The 20,717-nt window shown below is 37.7% G+C and overlaps 1 long non-coding RNA gene across 1 annotated transcript; it reads right to left on the bottom strand.

The window, feature by feature from the left end:
- Positions 1-2,564: 2,564 nt before the first annotated feature.
- Positions 2,565-3,369, bottom strand: LOC141602518 (uncharacterized). The gene is made up of 3 exons (XR_012524496.1): positions 3,292-3,369; positions 3,091-3,175; positions 2,565-2,602 (listed from the first exon to the last, which is right to left on the bottom strand). It is a non-coding gene; the product is annotated as an uncharacterized LOC141602518 (long non-coding RNA).
- Positions 3,370-20,717: the final 17,348 nt, after the last annotated feature.

Here is a 20,717-nt window from a genome sequence, read left to right as displayed (position 1 = left end):
TAAAAACTGGCAATATAGAAGGATAAGATAATGAAAACAGATAAGGTGATTTCATGCACTTATTAACAAGTATAACAATATTATCTTCCAGTTTCACAAAACAGGGTCTGAGATTCACACAATTAGGTCCTAGATTCACACAAGTAGGTCCTAGATTCACGAAATGCAAATGAGATGTAGCTAACAAAAACTGGCAAAAACCCTAAACCCTCACTAACAAAAACATTTAAAATCTGGCAAAGAACATGCATCCAAAGAACGATAAATTAATCACAAAACCATACGCAAGAGAATCGAAATATACTAAAAAGAAACCCTAAACCCTCACTAACAAAAACTGGCAAAAACCTTAAACCCTCAATAACAAAAACCTGCATAATAAAAACAATAATTTGACGAATTAAAGAAGTTGATTGAAAATTATGGTGAAAAATACGAAACAAAAGGAGGATGAATCGAAACTTGAGAAAGTAGATAGAAAATACCTAATTTGCGGATGATAGCGATAGTAGAAACGGTAATGCTAATGGCAGACGAAAAGCTCAATGATAATGGTGGATAATGGCGAAGACGGATGTGAAATTGGAGCACTGAATATGGAAGTTGAAAAGAGAAGCAGTTAGTGAATATGGAAGTTGAAGAGAGAGCACTGAATATGGAAGTTGAAGTGAAATTTGAAATTGCGAAATTTTGTGAAACTGGACCACGTGGATCTTTACTTAAGAATACATGACTCCTGATTTTGAGAATCTTGGAACTAATTACGTGAAACTGGAGCATGAAATTGTGAAACTAAGTCTTGAATAGTTGATCTTCACTTAAGATGTTTCTTTTACTCAATGTTGTGAATCCTGGAACTTATCTTGTGAAACTGGAAAATAAAATTATGAAACCTATACTTGAATCCAGCATTAAGTATTTTTGTGATTTTGATCAAAATTTAGTCTTTAGTCGATGTCATCGTTTCCCAATTTAGCCTGAATCCAGCATCGTTTCCCAATGAAGTAAAGCTTTTAGTTGATGACATTAAATATGTAATTGTACATAATACAGAAAAAGATGTGAATCAAATGAGAAGGCGGCTTGCATTAAACATCTTTGTCTCTCAATAAAAGACCGTCATACGAAGTACACCCGTCTCATCTTATGGTCAAATCCAAGTTTCACAATTTCTTGTAGCATTACATTCTCGACTACTCAAATACAAGACTACAGACTAATCAATTCATGGTACCATTACAAACAAACAAGGTTATATGGCCGAATTTCACCATTTCGAATACTGAGTACATCAACACAAGATAGATATAGCAGGCCTGCTGAAGGAAGGGATGTCCGCCAGTGAACACATATCCATCGGAGAAAGATCATTTGCTTGCAAAAAGACTGTCATGTCATCAATGAAACACCTATACCATCAAAAACAAGTAACAATTAAGAGATGTTCACCAAATTTATGACCAAATGGACTTTGCATTAATTTTAAGTCAACCAATTGTACCGTTTTTGTATTTTTATCCCATTTAAGAACTTCCAATATTATCTTCTTTCGATAGTCAGGCAATTTCTGCAAAAGAGATTTTCATACAGTATAGTATATATTTAATATGTAGCAATGGCAAGGTAGGAGGCAAAACCCATAAATCTATACCTCAAAATATTCACTGTTGGTCCATAAACTTTCATTGTCCAACGCATCCAACCATTTCAGCACAAACACTCCACAATCAAAACTACAAATAAATAAACATTTATGAGTAAAAGAAACATCTCAAGTGAAGATCAACTATTCAACCATTCATTTAAGCAATATGGGATTGGGTACTTGGTTTTGGTCAGAGAGGGACCATTCAAACTTGTACGATAAAAACACAAATATAGCCTAAAAAACGAAGATACGTGGTTACATACCATGTTTTTTGTTGAGGGACTTCAAGGTTGACAATTGGGTTCATGTACATCAACCGCAAAGGTTCAAATGTAGATGAACCACCACAAAGAACAGATGAAACTTGGTACAACTGGAACATGAAAAAGCCAATAGAACATAAAAATATGACAGGGTTATATTTTTAAGAAACTAAAGATAAATACTCCAAAATATTTTGGGAAAAAATCATACAATCTCGTGGGTTGTGTGGTTATCAGGATCCGCATGTAAATCGGTGCTCGAGTCGAGGATGAAATTTACTTTTTGCTTTAAATCGCAAACGCAAGCCCACCAATGACGACATTTATCGTTAAGCATAGGGATAAAAACTTGCAATAGACAAACCAATTAACAATACACATGAAAGAAAATAAATAAAAAAGAACATAACTAGTAGAAGAGGGATCTTTCACCTTTTGGATATTGCTCCCATCAAATGGAATGTAATCAGACTTCAGGTATTGACCCCAAATAGCTGGGTTGCGTTCTTCATGAACGGTCTGCATGTGAGAAAAGTAAGACCATTTTAATAAATCAGAGAGGAGCAACATTAAGAAAGCAAATACTTGAATATCAACATCTAAAGGATTTGAAGCTCACATATACTGTGGTTGGCAAGTAGAGGTGATGTGATCTACCGAGTGTGGACTTAACTCCAAACATATCAATCACCTACAAAATCAAATTTAACAAAACATAGGTAAAGGATTCACAAAATAAGTTCCAGCATTCACAAAATAAGGTCCAGGATTCACAAAATAAGGTCCAAGATTCACAAAACAAGTTCCAGGATTCACAAAATAAGTTCACAAAATAAGTTCCAAGATTCACAAAACAAGTTCCAGGATTCACAAAATAAGTTCTAGGATTCACAAAACAAGTTCTAGGATTCACAAAAAAAAAGTAAAATGAAACATGAAAAGAAAAAGGAAAGGAAAATGATACACTGAACAAGTTCTAGGATTCACTGAATAAGGTCCAGGATTCACAAAATAAGGTCCAAGATTCACAAAACAAGTTCCAGGATTCACAAAATAAGTTCACAAAATAAGTTCCAAGATTCACAAAACAAGTTCCAGGATTCACAAAACAAGTTCTAGGATTCACAAAAAAAGTAAAATGAAACATGAAAAGAAAAAGGAAAGGAAAATGATACTTACCTGATCCATAACAAAGCCACGTGGTCCAAGGGTCTGTAAAGCATGTCTTGTGACTTCCATCCACGGAGTGGACACCATAGCGTCACTTAAATATTGAGGAAATGCAATTAGTCAATATCTCTCATAATATAACTTTTATATTGTAAAATCAAAGCAAAATCATATAACTTTTATATTGTAAAATCAAAGCAAAATCATTACAATTTAGTTTGTGCCGATTTTGATCTGCAAACATAATCCAACAATTGCTGGTCACTGTAAGGAAGTGGTCGAGAGCCACTGCCACAATACGAACATATAACATTATTTAATCAACTAAAGTACTAAAGGTTTTGCAAGAAAAATTTGATAATATTAAAAGAAGAAGGTTCTTACAGCGGTACACGACTTCATTCTAGTGCATCTTTTTTCACTCTATCTCTTAATACGTTCTTATCACATTGATACGTGCATTTTATATAGTCCTTTTAGGCCTTTTATGCACGTATTTCTATGCTATTATCGTAGTTTTATGCTACGAAATGCCCCGAATATGCTACTTTGGTTTGTTTTGTCTTATTTGCAGGAATGAACCAGAAAGTAGTGAAATCAAGCCTTTTACCATCCGTTTAATATGCATTTGGAGGAAGAGTGAATTTGGAGCATGAATGTAGCTATTTTGAGATGCGCAAAGAAGAAAGATAGCTAGGCGAGCAAAGGAAAAACTTCAAATTGCTAGTGCCTACTTTGAAGAGATATATCTCGAGTTATACAACTTATTTTCAGGTGATTCCAATTGAAGATGAAAGTTTGTCCTCTTAGCTTTCCAACGCCACCGGAATCGCCCTGTTTACCCAAGTAACGAAGAAATGGCAGCCGTTTGAAGTTCAGTGCGCGAAGCAGGAATTGTGTGTTGGAAAATACTCGATCGAGTAGATTTATGTTCGATCGAGTCCTTTTTCTACTCGATCGAGTAGATTCAATTTAAGATTTACTCGATCGAGTAGATTTTCTACTCGATCGAGTGGTTTAAGCTTAATTTTACTCGATCGAGTGATTTAAAGTTACTCGATCGAGTGGTTTTGATGTTACGCGGGATTAATTAACCCGTGTTGGGCTTAATTTCGGGATAGACTTTTGTTTTCCTATTTAAGATTTCATAATTAGGTTAAGGGGGATCTCTGATCATACTTCAGACTATCATACGTTACTTTTTCCTCCTGTTACTGTTGGACATTGGTTTTCTTCCCTTTTCCGAATCCTTACTCTGTAACTTTCTCTTCCCTTTTATTCTTCTTATTTAATGTTTATTATTCTTCTTTCCCTTATTCTTGATCTTTTATTATTAATGTCTAGCTAATTCCCTTTCTAGGATTTAGGTGATTCAATGGACTAATGTTAATTGCTAATTAGGTTTATAGATTGTCGTTGTTGTTTTAGTCTATGTTGTTAATCGCTGCTATAATTGTATCCTGCTAGTTGAGTCGACACAATTAGCCTTTTAATTTAGGTAAGCCTTGACCTAGACCGAAAGGTTGGAAGGGGTGAGACCTGCAGTGAACAATAGAATTGTAACACCCCCATACTCCAAGTGCCTTACTAGGACCACTCAGGTATAAAGATGCTACCATCTCGGTTACCCGAGGCATGATAATCATAAGACAATGAAGAAACATACTTTATTAAACAAGTTAAGTAATTACATAACAAAACCAACTGTAAGCAAAATACAACTGCTCTCAAACTATAAACCAACAGAAAGGAACTGTCCTAACAAACACAGCGGAAGACTAAAGACTCTGATATGTGATGACTCCATTCCCAGCTAGATCCCACGCGTATCCAAGATATACCGCTAAGCAACCGCCACCACCCCGAATGGATCACCACATTTTTAAAACATTTAAACGGGGTCAAGACTAATCACACAATTTATATACATAGCAACAATCCGATAAATGACATGCTCACACCGTCACACATACAATCACACCAATCCTAACAATCTCAATCACCGATCGTCCACTTTGGACCAGCCACCGCCAGGGGGGACCGCAGCCGTACCCACCAAATCCCCGCTCTTCATACCGAGCGATAAACCCATGTTCATTAATGTGCACATCCCCTTCCGTGGCGGGTTCCACGAAGGGCGAAACCAGGGCGTGAAGCCACTCCCGCAAGTGACTCCACTCAGCCGAGAACGCATCTCGAGAACCATAGGCAACCAGTCACAATCGAATATCAACAACCGTCTCGAATCTATCAACAATGTACAATCACAATCACAAAGTAGTCACAATGCAATTACTATAGCAAACAATCAATCTCAACACATCAACAATCATCCCATTATGGGACTAATACCGAGTAGGAAATCCTACCCGGTAAGCACACAATCGACGGTCTCTCTACCGCCGAGTCAAAAGCTTCCTCTATGAACCCTCCTCCTATCATACAACATATAGAGGCTACCAAATCACATACTACACATAAAAACCCCAAATCTCTAAATTAGGGTTTAACCAAATCAAAGGAAAGACAATAAAAAGGGTACATAGATCTTACTCTCGACGCAAGGAACTCAACGGTATAACCAACGACGCGAACTGACCTTCCAAACTCCGGGGATTGCTAATTATGTGATTAGAATGAAGAACTTGCTTGCTTTCTCTCTTAAACAGTAATTTAGGTTTTGCAAAAGTGATTTAGAACGATGACGACAAAGCTTATATACCTTAATCGCATAATTAACAAAACCCGAGAAATAACTCCCCGGAAACCGGCTACTCGATCGAGTAGCTAAGGTACTCGATCGAGTGCCCCCTTACTCGATCGAGTACCCACGTTACTCGATCGAGTACCCAACAGGTCAGAAACTATTTTAAAACGCAACTCACCCTTACTCGACAGAGTAAGGCCTACTCGATAGAGTACCCCAAAGACTTATAAATACGGAGTATTACAGTCTTCCCTCCTTAAAAAGAACTTCGTCCCCGAAGTTCAACCCATACATAAAAACAACCATACTGACTCGACCAAGACACAACAACTTAGCTAAAGACTCAAGAACTCGACCGAACATAGAACATGAACTCTTGACACCCACTCCACCAACTATGTTTACTTCCACAACATGACTCACTATATCGTATCTACCACATATATATCTCTCACGACACCAACTCCATGCATAACCAACTACCATCCTCTAATGTTGCTAGCTCCATAATATCATCAACTATCAAATCCAATACCAAGACACTCATAGACATCAAACGGAATGTTACATTCTACCACCCTTAAAAGGAACTTCGTCCTCGAAGTTTACTCACACTCGTAACCTCATCATCCAATCACAACACTAGTGAAATATTCTCACACTCCTAACCATCACGCTACTACAAGCACGGTCATGACCTTTAATAAATCACCCACAACACGAATCGATCTTATATTCTACATCAAGACTCAACTTCCGAATATATTATCATATGTACAACCATCAAAATCTGTTTTATCGCATCCTACTCCTCTTAAGACAAATGTTACGTCCTCGTAACTCACTAATACCCAAACCATATCTATATCTCATTACCCTCTGTACCACTACATGTCAAAGATAACCGTCTATAAACCAAACACTCACCATTCTTATATCCAAGGCTCCCATACATAAACATTTCTCATTCCTTAACTCATTCGGCATAGCACCTAACCTATACCATAAACTCGTAGCAAATCACCATACCCGCTCTTCATTATTACTTGCCAAACAACATACCTCTCTATGTAAGGCACTTATCTCCCGGAAGCATAACTCACGATCCGTACTCGTTACGTACACGCACACTAGATCCTCAAGTTCTTTCTTTCATTACCGTAAAACTCATACACAACTTAACATGACACTAATTCCCCAAACACCCTACACTCTTTGTCTCAACAAAAGATTATGAACTACCTGCCGCTTTCAGATCATTACAACACATGTTCCACGAATCATTTTTCATTACCATGTCTACCGATGTCTCATCTCGAAAACAAGATCAAAATTATCAGAACAACCTCTCACAACCGTGTCCCATCAACAGAATATCACTATAACATGACAACAACGAAAACATATACAACTCTATTTCACATCATATTCTACCTCATTCCCAACTTAACCTGGTAAAGAAAACATCAATCAACAGACAAACCGTCTATCTCGCACAAATCGAAACTCGCAGGAGCAACATCAAACAAAACAACAATTTATGTATAACTGGTATGTACTTTCAAACTCGAATCATAATCATCCCGCCTACTCCACCACAACCGGTGACGGCATCACAACACCGCCACCAACAGCCACACCGTAGTGCGAAAATACCCGCATCACAAAGACTATGTACCGTGCCCGGATTACCACCCGAGGCACCACAACCACACCGATAGACATCACAACCGCATACAATTCCCATAAATACGACTCAAAGATAACTTCTCGTACAAGAAAAACTTACTCAAATCGACTTTATTAAATCACCACGCAACATATTATATGGATAAACAGATAAGCATCTCATGAACATCATTTCTACCATTTCACGGAATACACATGTGTTATCAATACACATAAAATTATAACTAGCCATGTCAAATCAATCAAATTATTACCTTTTTGGATATCATTCAATTAAATTATCGTGTCCAACATATATATTACCGAACATTCATAAAACAACTTTATAATTATCACACCATACCACTTCTTGTGAGGTCAGAATCTCACACTAACATTTACACATAACATAGACTCGTAATCACAACCAACTAGTCAATCCTGACCACGTAAGTTACCACTCGATAAAGGTTACCTGTCGCCCGAGTTTAACTCATATGTCCCTCATAACATATTCCCCCATTCGCACAACCATCACTTCCTGACAAATATAACCATACCTTTACTATTCAACTATTAGCATCCGCCTCATCTAACCACATCTTATACCCTCTCCCAATCATACACAACAATCAGGTCCCTACCAAATCAATCTCTTTAGAATTGCTACCTTTCTAATATACCATCACTCTTAACCACTAGTGACAACACCACAATGCCACCACTGCTCGTATATCAACCTCTTACACTCATATCACATAACATGGTTTTTCTCCTATTTTTGGTTAACATTCCAAATAACGAACATCAAACCCATCCACAAAATTATCTCAACATTATTCCCAATACCATCTTATTTGTATTGTCATCCAACTCTCCACCAAATATCTCGTATCGTGCCAATACTCCACCAACTTCTTACTCCCTTAATTCCTCGAAACTCATTATCAATCATGTTGTCCTGAAACTCCTATATAACCTTTAGCTAACATCCTCGTGATACTATCACACATTTCGATGATTCCTTACCTTTATATCACATAACTCCGGTGAACATTTTCCTCAGCTTACTTTTATCCTTCTTTCCTCTTTACACTCAATAATACCAATTAATAGTCCAATTCCTTATTCCTTCTAGCTAACTCTTTAGAAATCCAGTTACCCCTTCGTTGCTCCAAAACTCAAATTCCATTATTTTCTACCGACATCATCTCACTCTTTCTTACCATGGATCTTCTCTTATTATGCTATCACTAACACTTGCCACTAATCTATCCATAGAATCAACGTTTAATGTTCAAACAATTGCATCTCCCTTTTTACATCTCTAGAAATCAGAATTCATTTAATACCGTTAATTACCCAAGGAAATCACACAGTAGTTTCATCTTTTAATAAACCAAACCTCCCAAACTCACTCACTGTCTACAAATACACCTCGTGACATGTCTCCACAAATTTCACTATATATTACTCTTCTCAACCCCTTTAAACGAACTTTCACTACATATATCCATAACCCACACGACTCCTAACCATTTCCCTCCATAATTCTTTACACATCTCAAGCTGCCACTATCCACATCCTTACTTTCAATCTTTTATTCTCACGTTCATTATACTCACATCATCCCTTGCCCATATTCACTTACTTTTACATTACTCAACACACAATCATATCACTCATCCCGTCTCGCAAAACGTGCGCCATGCCTCAATAAACTATACCAATCTTCCTTTTCTTTTTCCACCGTCTATCATAATCACATATAACTCATGTCCTCCCCACCGAACTCATACTCATCATAAGTGCCACTCTTTACATCATAAGAATGGGTAACTTACGCTTCAGGACCAACACATACGTAAAACAATGCATAAAGAAGTAATACAACACCTTTGAATTAAACATAATATGCAACGAATGTCAAAAGATAAACATATGACCCGAAACACGCATATGACCTGCACAGACCCCTCTCGATCGAGTACCAGAACCTACTCGACCGAGTTGAGGCTACTCGATCGAGTGCCCAATCATGCTCGATCGAGTGCCCCGACTCCAGAACCCAAACAGACCTTCTAATCTCTGACTTACTCGACCGAGTAGCCCCGGCTACTCGATCGAGTAGCCCCGGCTACTCGATCGAGTGACCCCATACTCGATCGAGTGCCCGAGGTACTCGATCGAGTGCCCAAAAACACGATTCTGGTCAAAATAACGACAAATACCCACTCGATCGAATCAAACCCACTCGATCGAGTCATGCATGCATCGTGAATACTACCCGCATGTTATCTCACATACCCCAACGTACTATGCATTCATTATTATTTCAACATTATGATTACAACTACGCATTCAAATCTGCGCGACTCCTCATACAATCAACAAAATAATCTACTTCGTGTTATCAAGTGCCACGTTATAAACAACCATCATGCTTTTCATCCAATTCATTATACAAAACACATATCATTGAACCTCTATTCTTCATGTTACTACTTACCAAAAGCCAAACATTACCATCTATCATGCTCATATAACATTCAACTTTCAATCATGTATTACCCGCATGTTTTAAACTTTCATAACTTTTTATAACACAACAACATTACAAATCCACTTCATCACATAAACACTTCCATAATCAAGAAATTCATATCCTTACGAAATTGCCACTTCATCTTTTCCAATCAATTCATCTAGTTCAATCATATACCTCATCTAACAAGCGCATATAATACGATAGTAGACAATTATACGAACTTAATATATAGCTTTACGCAAACAAAACTACGAAAACAAATCTTATCACACCCCCTAACCACATGTTATTAGGATTGCCTCATTATAAACCATTCGTCCTGCAACATAATTATTCGTCACACATCATCATATACGAACTACTTTCTTTTTCTACCATATCATTAATCATTCTCATATACTTTTCCAACGATTCCAACCAACATGTAAACCAACTATCATGCAACATGCTTTCAACAAACCATATACAAAATCACATCGTCACCATCTTTGTCTACACATTCCCCATTCTCCACAATCATACATCCACTGGTTCATACCACATATTACTATATAGATACACAATACACAAGGTAAACACATAGCGATCCCGACTCGTATCCCAAGGTGACCGGTTCAAAATTGTAGGGCGAGTTCGCGACTTTAGGACGTCTCCCAAGTCTTTGCATTAGCTCCTACAACCTTTACCCCGGGTTCATTTTAATTGACTCCCTATATTCTTTGGATTTATTGGTTACAGGTTTCAGGATCGTCGCTCTGATACCATTTGTAACACCCCCATACTCCAAGTGCCTTACCAGGACCACTCAGGTATAAAGATGCTACCATCTCGGTTACCCGAGGCATGATAATCATAAGACAATGAAGAAACATACTTTATTAAACAAGTTAAGTAATTACATAACAAAACCAACTCGTAAGCAAAATACAACCGCTCTCAAACTATAAACCAACAAAGGAACTGTCCTAACAAACACAAATGAAGACTAAAGACTCGATATGTGATGACTCCATTCCCACTAGATCCCACGCGTATCCAAGATATACCGCTAAGCAACCGCTCACCACCCCGAATGGATCACCACGCTTTTAAAACATTTAAACGGGGTCAAGACTAATCACACAATTTATATACATAACAACAATCCGATAAACAGACAGCTCACACCGTCACACATACAATCACACCAATCCCAACAATCTAAATCACCGACTCGTCCACGGACCACCGCCAGGGGGGACCGCAGCCGTACCCACCAAATCCCCGCTCTTCATACCGAGCGATAAACCCATGTTCATTAATGTGCACATCCTCTTCCGTGGCGGGTTCCACGAAGGGCGAAACCAGGGCGTGAAGCCACTCCCGCAAGTGACTCCACTCAGCCGAGAACGCATCTCGAGAACCATAGGCAACCAGTCACAATCACAATATCAACAACCGTCTGAATCTATCAACAATGTACAATCACAATCACAAAATAGTCACAATGCAATTACTATAACAAACAATCAATCTCAACACATCAACAATCATCACATTATGGGACTAATACCGAGTAGAAATCCTACCCGGTAAGCACACAATCGACGGTCTCTCATCTTTGAGTCAAAAGCTTCCTCTATGAACCCTCCTCCTATCATACAACATATAGAGGCTACCAAATCACATACTACACATAAACCCCCAAATCTCTAAATTAGGGTTTAACCAAATCAAAGGAAAGACAATAAAAAGGGTACATAGATCTTACCCTCGACGCAAGGAACTCAACGGTATAACCAACGACGCGAACTGACCTTCCAAACTCCGGGGATTGCTAATTATGCGATTAGAATGAAGAACTTGCTTGCTTTCTCTCTTAAACAGTAATTTAGGTTTTGCAAAAGTGATTTAGAACGATGACGACAAAGCTTATATACCTTAATCGCATAATTAACAAAACCCGAGAAAACTCCCCGTAAAACCGGCTACTCGATCGAGTAGCTAAGGTACTCGATCGAGTGCCCCCTTACTCGATCGAGTACCCACGTTACTCGATCGAGTACCCAACAGGTCAGAAACTATTTTAAAACGCAACTCACCCTTACTCGACAGAGTAAGGCCTACTCGATAGAGTACCCCAAAGACTTATAAATACGGAGTATTACAAGAATGCTTTAGTGAGGCCGAAAGTTAAGCTAATAGCATTTTAGGGCGAATTGAGACCGAAAGGAGATATTCATTGCCCTTTAGACCGACACATCGACTGATATGTGACCTTAACTGTGATTGACTGACGTTCATTGATGACCCGGAATCCTAGTTCTCTCTCTCTTTATTGTTAATCCCTTTATTTTTATCTCTCAATTTCTCTTGCCACCTCTCTTAGTTTAGAAATCGTATTCAAACCCCCGTTACTCTTAGACTAATTTAAAACAGATAAATCTCATTTTTGCCTCCCTGTGGAGATCGACTCTACTTGCTGCTAGCTTCTGTTAGTTGTATTTAGGTTTATTTTTGGTACAGAAATGACCGTATCACACATGTAATACTGTGATAGCGCACCCTCAATGCAAAACGCTTCACCTGAGCTTCCTATAAATGGAAAAAGAGGAATAATAATGTGTTGCAAACTTATAAAAATTTATATTTATCAATGTATAAATAGAGTTGAAAAAGTAATCTTACAGTATATATGGTTATTGGACAATCACTTTTGTTTCCTTTGTAATTCTCCAATATGTTCAATAAATAGATGCCATTATCTATTTCATCAGAAGGTAGGTTTGATTTTGGGATACACACTTCGGGCGTCCACAAAATACTTGTCAGTGCTGACAACTTTGGTTTAAGAAGCCGGATGAGCTTTTCTTTCTATATGAACAAAAGAGAAATCAGTCTTTCTTAACACAGGTATAAACAAAACTTATTTTGTGAGGTACAACACACTATCTAGGAATCATATAAGGTACTATACTGTCAAAACAGACACTAGCTACGAAATTGCACCCGTTGAACCATACATCTTAGTTTGTAAAACTTGGAGTGAAATTGTAAAGGACCATAGGTTCACAAAATAAGATCTAGGATTCACAAAATAAAGGCCTACTTTCACAAAGTCCCCTATTTTGCCCTTTTCTTTTTTTGGTGAACCTCGGACCTTGTTCAGTGAATCTTAGGGCTTGTTTTGTGAAACTTGGTCAACATAAGTGGTTTAAAATCATCTATTTTGCTCTTAATTTTGTGAATCTCAGACCTTATCTTGTGAATCTCGGACCTTGTTTAGTGAATCATAGGGCTTGTTTTTGTGAAACTTGGTCAACATAAGTATTTAAAGTGATAAGATTCACAAACCTTAAGTGTAGGCTTCACAAAATAAAGTCATACATTCACAAAGTCATTTCCTAGTAGAATCACAATAACACACATTTTCCTAAGCAAAATGGAAACAATAGACGTACCACAGGTTGTATAAAATAAGAATAATCAACAGATCTGCCTTTCATAGGATGGATGATTTGCACTTTGCTACTTTTAGTTCTGAGGTTGATACAAATCAAGAAAGGTGGACATGAGGCGGAGACTATTGGAGCGCAAACCTGAAAAAGGACAAAAAGTAAATTGAATTAAAAAGACAAAAATGCAGTGAATAAAAAAGACAAAAATGAACTTAAGTTGAAATATAAGCAGACCAAAATCAAAGACTTACTAGTTGAACTGCAGAAACATCAACATTGGAGAGACACCGGGAACAAAAAATAAGATCAGTATGAGTAACGATTAGAAGTCAACATCATGTAAAATAGACTTGGAGAATTGGATAAAGTAGAGGGTAATAAGACTAACACTTTCATTTCTATACGACACAAATAAACAAGAAGGGGAAGTCCGGGATTTGAATATCTCAATACTATTTAAGATCTCACAATACACATCTATGACATGAGATGATATCCGATCGCCTTCAGCCACACTCTTCAACTGGCTCCTTGTCAAAGTCTGACATTAACTTTGGAAAAGAATCTCCGTTTCATCATATGATTCTCCAAGTATAAAATCTAATACTTGTTTCTCGGCTTGATTCAAATCCCTAAAAATATTAAGATTTCTTTGCAAATAGGGCGATCGGAAAACTTCAGCTGGAACTGCAACCCTCCTCTTACCACGACCCGGAACATCCTCTTCAATTGGTAATGGAGATAAGGGAAATGGGATTGCAGCAGTAGTTGGGGTTTTGCAAGGAACACTAGCAATCGACTTTGCCAAATGACGTGGCGATCGACGAATATAGACATTACTGACATATCGTTTACTGACAGATGGGTTATCGATTGTTGAAACAAGTGGAGTATCTGGTAGGCAAATAACATCAAGAGTTGTCTTCCGTACCACAGTAGTAGGAGGAGCAGGAGGAGTAGCTGTTATCTCAATAATTGTAGGCTCGGTAACGTCCTTGTCGGAAGAACATCATCCGGAGCGTGAGAGGATGTGTTCCCTACCAAAGGAGTGGGCTCGATAAAAGGAGGGATGACATCCACAAGTAGGGATGACACAAAGAAGATATGTGTCGGCTCGGCTCAGGTTGAGACAACAAATGGTCATCATCTGCTAGGAGCCTAAAGGATGGGTATTCTGCATTTGGTGGTGGTGAATGATGTGGCGCTATTGGTTGCAAAGCTTCACCCATCGCATCCAATCCCGCCAACAAATTAGCCTCAGTCCACCCATACAAATTATCCACATTCTCCCCAGCTTTCTCCACATTCTCCCCACCTTTCTCCACATTCTCATGAATATCGTCAACCACTTTCTCAACGATATTCTCATCCACAATGTCCGACACCTTTTCCTGATTCTTCACATCCTTCACATTTTCAGCATCATCCTCTTGTTGAGATAACTTAAAACCTTCTGCTATGCCGTCTACAACTGCAACTAGTTTCTTCACTGTTGTTGTTGAAGGCAGTTTGGAGGGAGCTTGACTAGCAAGTGATTTGTAGTCCGCAAAAACTTAAGTCATTGCCTTTGCGGAAAGCGCAAGTTTATGGACAAACTCACAAGTGCCTTCATTCCCAGGTAGGTAATTTTTCAGCTTCAGCTTTAGATGCTTTATCTTGAATTGTTGACTTGGAAGACTGGCCGAGCTCAATCTTTGGAGAAGGAGGACACAACTGTGGAATATGGTGGTTGATGACCATTGGAGGCTCAATAGAACCCCTGCCGAAAGTTTTCTTGTCCGAATTTTTGTCATTCACTTCCTCCTTAACTCTCTTGGATATAGCTTCTTTAGTCCAAGTTGAGAGCGTTGGAAACTGCCGAGTAACAAGGCGTGCTCTGAAGACACATCGGTCAAGATAAATTAAAACCAAGACCATAATAGGTCCACCAAACCAATTTTCTTTCAGCTTTTTGGTATGCCACTCCTCCTTTTGCCAAGACTCAACTTGGGCAACCAATTTGCGTTTGATGAAATTGCACCAGTTGAATTTGGAGATCAACTCAGTGTTTACCAAACTTGTAAGAAGTCTCAAACTTGCCCGATTGCCTACAACACCGCCTAAAAGAGCATTGAAGATATAAATGATAAAAGTGCGTTTGAAATCATCTCCACCATCTCTTTGTGTAGAGAGCTTTTCCATAATGTGTTTGACCTCAATGGAACTGCCTTTGTATTGACTTTTGAACTCCTCCAAAAGAGACACATAAGAAGGACACTTATCTCCAATTTTTGCTTCTTCGACAATGTTTGGACCCATTGGCAATCCCAGGCACAGATGGATATCTTCCTCTAAAACAAGGAGTTTCCCATCACACAACGATCATGTACAGGGGTCATAATTTGAAACTAGCCAGTACGACAAGTGACCCGGAACAACATCTATTTTAAGATGCAATAGAGAACCAAATCCCATTTCTTGTGTAGCTTCAATCTGCTTATTTGATGGTGGATTCTCCTTATTGTTGAGAAAGTGGTAAAGCCCAGCAGGAGACATCCGAGTCCTCAGCACATGCAGTCTGTCTTTGTAATTCTTGTCTTTTTTGTAGGTGACTTAGAGAGTGGTTCAGTAGCTTCAGTAGGTGCTTCAGTAGAGTGGTTCAGTAGCTTCAGTACGTCCTCAACACGTCGCTTCATCCTGGCTTGGTTTGCTTCCTACAACTCAGTAAAGCCTATTATTCACAAAGGAAGGGAAATAAGTTAACAAAATAAAGAAACTTAATCAGTAAGGTTTAGATTCTCAGACCTTGTTTTGTGAATCTCAGACCTTGTTCAGTGAATCTAAGGGTTTGCTTTTTGAAACTTGGTCATTATAAGTGGTTTAAATCATCTATTTTGCTTATACCTTTATTTGGTGAATTCACATACCTTATTTTGTGAATCTCATACCTTATTCAGTGAATGTAAGGGCTTGTTTTGTGAAACTTGGTCATTATAAGTGGTTAAAATCATCTATTTTGCTCATACCTTTATTTGGTGAATTCACAAACCTTGTTTGGTGAATCTCAGACCTTATTCAGTGAATGAAAGGGCTTGTTTTGTGAAACTTGGTCATTATAAGTGGTTAAAATCATCTATTTTGCTCATACCTTTATTTGGTGAATTCACAGACCTTGTTTTGTGAATCTCAGATCTAATTCAGTGAATCTAAAGGCTTGTTTTGTGAAACTTGGTCATTATAAGTGGTTAAAATCATCTATTTTGCTCATACCTTTATTTGGTGAATTCACATACCTTGTTTTGTGAATCTCAGACCTTATTCAGTGAATCTAAGGGCTTGTTTTGTGAAACTTGGTCATTATAAGTGGTTAAAATCATCTATTTTGCTCATACCTTTATTTGGTGAATTCACAGACCTTGTTTTGTGAATCTCAGACCTTATTCAGTAAATCTAAGGGCTTATTTTGTGAAACTTGGTCATTAAAAGTGGTTAAAATCATCTATTTTGCTCATACCTTTATTTGGTGAATTCACATACCTTGTTTTGTGAATCTCAGACCTTATTCAGTGAATCTAAGTGCTTGTTTTGTGAAACTTGGTCATTATAAATTGTTAAAGAACATTACATTATAACAATAAGCTATGGTTAATTAACTGAATTTAAGTGATAATAGGTAAAAAAGGGAAAACCGTACGAAGAAGCAGGAAAATTCACTAAACAAAGTCTCAGATTCACTAAACAAGGTCTAAGATTCACAAAATAAGTTCCAGGATTCACATAATAAGTTGCAAGATTCACAAAAGAAGTTCCACAATTCACAAAATAAGGTCACAAAATAAGTTGGTCATTATAAGTGCATGGAAGAATATGTAAGAAAACAAATACAAAATTAAATAGAAAATCAGAAGTAAAGAACATTGCATTATACATAGAAAAGTGATCCATGCAAATATTTAAAACAAAGTACAACATTACATGATAATTTATGTTATCAAAATGGTAAACTAAGACGTACATAATTATACAGAAGGATGACACTACTACGAAATTATACAAAATAACAAAAGGGCAAAGTTAAAACCTTAAAGTGCAAAGCCCTAGTTACACAGATAGTACATTACAAACAAGGGACAACTTTAGGCTATATATACAGCATCAAAGGTAAGTCAAGAAAAGATATTTCTCTACAAGTGACTAGTAAGTCATCAGCAATGCCAATAGCTATATCTCGTTTTTCACTCGGCGTAGCTAAAACATGCAATGACTCATTAACTGCACTGCGTGCAGCAGCATCAAGAGCATTGAGATGAGTACTCTGAGATGGAATTTTTGCTTGGTGATAATTTAGTAAGAATTTGGCAATCATATCCTCCGTCATGAAACATTTGCATGTTTGAAAGACTATTCTAGGACCCCTACGAATAGTCCGAACACCATTCATATCATTTATGTCTACAGAAAGCCTATATGCCAAGGTGACCCCAGGTGCAGTTTTGTGTATCATAAATAGTTGAGCCCAATTTCGACATACGAGCGCATATGTGCTTTATCTTCGTAATGATTAATTTTAGAGAAGATTTTTTTCATAATATCTTGATTATTAAAAACAGAATGATATGCTTGATAGTGACGGCCAGACACTATAACTTCCTTTCACGCCGAAAAAGAGAAATCCATAGCTGTTTGTTTTTCAGTGACATAAAGTGCGCGAAATGACACTTGATCTTCATCAAGAAGATTAACAACACAACCATTGCACCAAAGTGTCATACTTGTCTATGAAACAAGTGAAATACAAATATTTGTTAAACAAAAGAAATGTGAAAATACAAAACACAAATTCCTAGGTAGTTGGACTAACAAGCTGGGAAAATAAACAAAGGTGAAGGAGGATCACAAAATTAGATCTAGGAAGCACAAAAGCCGGGAAAATAAAAAGGTTTAGATTCTCAGACCTTGTTCAGTGAATCTAAAGGCTTGTTTTGTAAAACTTGGTTATTATAAGTGGTTAAAATCATCTGTTTTGCTCATTTCGTTATTTGGTGAATTTACAGACCCTGTTTTGTGAATCTCAGACCTTATTCAGTGAATCTAAGCGCTTGTTTTGTGAAACTTGGTCATTATAAGTGGTTAAAATCATCTATTTTGCTCTTTTCTTCTTAATTTGTTTATCTGCTTCTTTGTAATCGCAGACCTTATTCAATTAACACTCAAGCAACAACAGCAGAAGACAAAAAGTAGCTAGTGTAATTTATGCAAACCTCTGTAATTATGCAAACCTTTGAATAATCTCAAACCTTATTCAATGAAAACAACAACAGCAGAAAATGCAACACGCAGAGAAACAACAACAGCAGAAAATGCAACACGCAGCCAAATTTACTGGTTTGAAGATAATATAACAATAAGCTACTGGTTTCACAAATTTACCTCCTAGATTCACAAAATAAGTTTTAGGTTTCACAAAAGCAGGTAAACGAAATCTTAACAAACAGATGACAAACATTAAGTCCAAGTTTGAAGATAATATAACAATAAGCTACTGGTTTCACAAATTTACCTCCTAGATTCACAAAATAAGCTACTGGTTTCACAAGTTTGAAATAGAAAGGAACATACGAAAAAGCGGAGAAATCGATCGCAATTGATTTTATGCGTTCTTCTCAGTTCGATTATGCTCACAAAGCGATCAAAACCTGCATAATAACAACAATAATTTAGTAAAGAAACGGAAAATAGAAAAATAAGAGAAAGTTTCAATCAAATTGCGAGCATAATCGAGCAGAAACGAAATGCATAAAAATCAAACGAAGTCGAGTGAAGGAAAATAGAAAAATAAGAGAAAACTGAGTAATCGACTTCAATGGCGGAAAGGAACATACGAAGAAAAGAAGAAATCGACTTCAATGGCGGAAGACGGAGTTCGGCGAATGGCGAAGACGGAGTGAATGGCGAATGGCGAAGACGGAGTGAATGGCGAAGACGGAGTAATGGTGATAATGGCGGAATAGATGAGCTTGTAATGGTGATAATGGCGGAAAAGTAGCTGTGAAGGAAGAGAGAGAAATAAATGGTGAGTAAATGGTGAGGAAGTGAGATTGTAAATGAGGGAAGTGCATTAGTTGGGAGTATATATGAGGGACACGTGTCAACATTTGGTGCATTTGTAATAATTAGATCCAATGGTGAGTAAATGGTTCAGCCGCCTCACCCTAAGGAGGGTGCCTCACATGATTCAATTTCTATATATATATATAAGATAGTACATCTACGTTATAATACTCTTAAAACAATACTCCGTATAAAAGAAACTTGGAACATTTAAAAAAAATCATAGTTATAAAAATTGCATTTTGGTTTATATACAAGTAGCAATAAGTCTTGTTTGTGACGGACACTATCCGTCACAAGCTGAAGAAAGATAGTGTCTCTCTCATAACAAGGCAAGTGGGAGGGCAAGTGGGAGGAAAATGGAGCATCTTATGGATAGTGCCACTTGTATATTGTGAGAGTGGCATAGACCTAGCAAAAGCAACCCGCCCCGAAAAAGTTGACCCGAGACCCGAAGTGACTCGAACTACATCACCCGAATGTGACCCGAAAACCCGAATTGACCCTACCCGACCCGAACATGGCCCGAGCTTTCTTGATTCGTACTGGCCCGACCCGAAAATGACTCGATCCGAAACCACAAAACCCGAAAATGACCCGAAAAAATATAACTCTAATTGAAACAAAAAGACTTGAAATGGCTATTTCTCTATTATTTATTGACCCGAAAATGACCCGACCCGCTTGACACGAAACAGACCCGAAACCCGAAAAGACCTGTGCCGACCCGAATCAACCCGAACTTAACGAGAGACCCGAATTGACCCGATCCAAACCCGACCCGTTGACCCGTTTTGCCAGGTCTAGAGTGGCACTATCCGTTTTCAATTTGTGACAAATAGTGCCCGTCTTCAATGAAAATTTGTGTAGAAATAGTAACGTAAATATACTGGTATAGGGGCCTATTTTCATAATTTCGCACAGGGCTTCCTTTGCCGGCCGACCTTCAATATTTGACAATTTATTGCTCTTCAAAACAATACTTCCAAAGTTCCAACACTTATACTTGATGAACATGCTAATCAGACACAAGAGCAGGTACCGCACCATTAATATTTTAAATGATCATTTGTACTGATCTCACCTTCCATCTAACTACTACCTATATATTAATGTAACAATTACAGGAAGATCACAATATAAGCAACTAAATCAATCACTAATCTGAATCTAATTCCAAATCAT

Source organism: Silene latifolia, chromosome 9 (genome assembly GCF_048544455.1).
Source record: "Silene latifolia isolate original U9 population chromosome 9, ASM4854445v1, whole genome shotgun sequence".
NCBI lineage: Eukaryota > Viridiplantae > Streptophyta > Magnoliopsida > Caryophyllales > Caryophyllaceae > Silene > Silene latifolia.
This window is presented reverse-complemented; position numbering and strand designations above follow the sequence as displayed.